The sequence below is a fragment of the Pyrus communis genome, chromosome 3 (genome assembly GCF_963583255.1).
Source record: "Pyrus communis chromosome 3, drPyrComm1.1, whole genome shotgun sequence".
Classification (NCBI taxonomy): domain Eukaryota; kingdom Viridiplantae; phylum Streptophyta; class Magnoliopsida; order Rosales; family Rosaceae; genus Pyrus; species Pyrus communis.
The window spans coordinates 21,857,823-21,861,373 of record NC_084805.1 but is presented as its reverse complement, the minus strand read 5'-3'; the positions used below and the strand labels follow the sequence as shown (position 1 = coordinate 21,861,373).

At 36.0% G+C, this 3,551-nt stretch overlaps 1 pseudogene; it reads left to right on the top strand.

The window, feature by feature from the left end:
* The first annotated feature begins 1,462 nt into the window (after nucleotides 1–1,462).
* Nucleotides 1,463–3,225, top strand: LOC137728434 (scopoletin 8-hydroxylase-like; annotated as a pseudogene).
* The last annotated feature ends 326 nt before the right edge of the window (nucleotides 3,226–3,551 follow it).

Sequence of the window (3,551 nt, the reverse complement as noted above, 5' to 3'; positions counted from 1 at the left end):
ATTCAGATCATACTTTGTTTCTAAAGCGACGAAATGGTAAGCTAACTACATTGATTATTTATGTTGATGGCATGATAGTGATTGGTGATGATCAGGAGGAGGTACAACGCTTTCAAAAGTACCTAGCTACTGAATTTGAGATGAAAGAATTAGGTAAATTGAAGTATTTTCTTGGAATCGAGTTTGCACAATCCAAGCATAGTATTTTTCTGTCTCAACGAAAGTATATTCTTGATTTATTAGCTGAAACAAGTATGTTAGATTGCAAACATGTTGATACTCCGATTGAGCAGAATCATCGTCTGGGCTTATTTCCGGATCAAGTTCCTACTCATAAAGAACAGTTTCAAGGCTTGTGGGGAGATTAATTTATTTGTCTCACACTCGCCTTGACATTACTTATGCAGTTAGTGTGGTAAGTCAGTTTATGCATTCACCTAGGCTCATATGGATGCAGTAATCTGTATTTTGAGGTACTTGAAGATGTCTCCTGGCAGAGGCTTGGTTTTCTCCAAGAATGGTCATTTGAATGCAGAAGGGTATACAGATGCAGATTGGGCTAGTTATATCACTGACCGGCGATCTACATTTGGATACTTCACTTTTGTGGGTGGTAATCTAGTTACTTGGAGAAGCAAGAAACAAAAAGTGGTGGCTAGGTCAAGTGCTGAAGCTGAGTTTCGTGGTATGTCTCATGGTGTATGTGAGTTGTTATGGTTGAAAAAAATTGTTGAGAGATCTTGGATTTAAACCCAAGGGTGCTATGAAACTTCATTGTGATAACAAGGCTGCTATTGAGATTGCTCATAATCCAGTGCAACATGATCGAACAAAACATGTGGAGATTGATCGACATTTCATCAAGGAAAAATTGGATGCTGGAATTATTAATTTTTCTTTTGTGGGATCTCAAGATCAACTTACTGATGTGCTTACTAAGGTTGTGTCTAATAGTGTGTTTTCCAACTCGCTTGACAAGTTGGGCATGCGTGACATCTTTGCACCAACTTGAGGGGAAGTGTTGCAAGTTATATATATTTATAAATTTTAAAGTATAAATAGTAGTCTGTTGTCCCACATTGACGAAGTGTGTATGTTATACGAATTGTAACTCCTATATATACTCCACTTTGAAGATTAATGAATATACAAGAAATCCTCAAATATTGTCATATATATTTTTGGTATTTTATCATGTTTAATTCAACTTTCTCTCTATTGTAATACTTGTGAATTGGAAATTTGAAATAGAAGACGTTTCTCGGTGCCAGAATCTACTCTAAACAATGTTATGTTTGTATTATCTTAGCGTAATGAAATTATATTTTCTAAAAAGAAAGAAAAATGCAAACCTAATCGGAATCAGAAAGCCATGAACCTTGCCTTCTGCATACTAAAAATTAAATTTTAAGTCAACCAGCTGACAGATGGCTAAAGCATATGATCTTCTAGCTAGTATTTAATGTCACCCTTTGCCCATCCATTTCATCAAATATTCATCTCTCTAGTTCTCCACCTATACCATCAAATACACACACAAAAAATCAATGGCTCCAATTTTGAAGACGGAAAATCACTATTCAATTTTGTTGTTCAAGATGGCAATTGTGTGAAGGGCATGGTGGACTTAGGCTTGTCCAAAGTCCCTGAGCAATACATACAACCACCACATGAGCGCATAGTGAAGCTTAATGCACCGGTTCATGAGCTCCCATCAATTGATTTGTCAAAGCTGGATGGGCCCGATCATGACCAAGTGGCAAATGACATTGCCAATGCTGCTGAGGTTCTTGGGTTCTTCCAAGTTTTGAACCATGGCATGCCTCTCGAGTTGCTAGAGTCCCTTAAAAGTTCTGCTAATGATTTCTTTGGACAAGAACCGGAGAAGAAGGCTGCGTATCGGAAGTGTGTGAGCCCTAGCCCATATGTGAAGTACGGGACAAGCTTTGTGCCGGAGAAGGACATTGGAGTGGAAGGACTATTTGAGCATGCTATATACCACTGATGCTGATGCTCTCAATTATTGGCCTAATGAATGCAAGTAAGATCTTATTATTTATATATATATATATGCTGCCAATTTGAACCACAAATTCAAATAAGAATTCATTTAATCAATAGTTTGTTTGTTTTTATTCACTTTTGACAACATATAATTTGTCACGCACTAAAATGTTTTCCTCTTAACTAGTACCCAAATTCTAACAATTGACAAATTAAAATTCCAACTTGATTAAGTGTATTATGAATTTATGATTGATATGAAATTTACAGGGAAGTTGCACTTGAGTACCTAAAAACCTCAATAGATATGGTAAAGACTCAAAACTTGAGTGATACTAGAAGACTCAAAACTTGGAGTGATACTAGAAGACTCAAAACTTGAGGCACTCATTGGGTTAAGGATGGTTAACATGAATTATTACCCAAAATGCCCTGATCCTGAGCTCACTGTCGGCGTCGGGCGTCACTCAGACATGGGCACCCTAACTGTGCTGCTGCAATATGGAATTGGAGGTTTGTATGTGAAACTTGAAGAAGACTTGGATGCTGGAAAGAAAGGAGAGTGGATTGAGATCACTCCTGGCCCTGGTGCTCTGGTCATCAACATTGGTGATACATTACAGGTTAGTTAACCACAAAATTCATTAGATTAAGCTTTGTATATGTTTGTTTCATGGAAAATATATTTCTTCGACGTGCAAAGTTAATTTAATTAGATTATGGCCTTTTGTTTTGCTTGAAAAAGCTTGTGAATGTTCGAATATACTTTATATATTTGTAGAAATTCATCGTCAAAAATGATGAAAAATGTTAATCATAATCGACTACATACGTGTAAATGACTTTGAAAATTAATTGAATATGAGATTTAGTTGGCAGAAAATAACTTACACTTGCTTATGGTTGACGAGTGTGGCTAGAAAAGCTCATTATTATGGATTTAACCATCTCATCACTTGTGACATTGTTTTGTTGTATATACTAAGTAATGGAAGGTACAAAAGTGCTGAACACAGAGTGCGAACTACAAGCGGCCAATCAAGAGTGTCTGTCCCAATATTTACCATCCCAAAGGCAACAGAAAGAATTGGGCCATTGCCTGAGGTGGTGGAAAGTGATGGAGTTGCTCGTTATCGTGAGGTGGTGTTTGAGGATTATATGAACAACTTCCTTAGCAATGCACATGACGGGAAGAAGTCTCTTGATTATGCCACTATTTGATCATGCAAAAGATATGCAGTAATGTTAAACACATTAAGTGACCGTGCAATTCAAAATTAAGTTTACTCCTTTGATCCATATAACAAGGAGGGTTTATATTTATCTTTGTACTTTCATTTACCTTGATTATCTTTTTTTTGACTGTTTGTTATTTCAGTTATCTTGATTATCTTTTATTTTGTCGATGGAGAGTCACAGAAATTCACTTAATCAATTACTATATATAGTTACTAAGAACGTTTATATTTTTAAGCTAATAATTTATGACATGTATAGGTGTTGAAGAATAGTATTTCACATCAAAAATATTACAACAAGTGAATAGA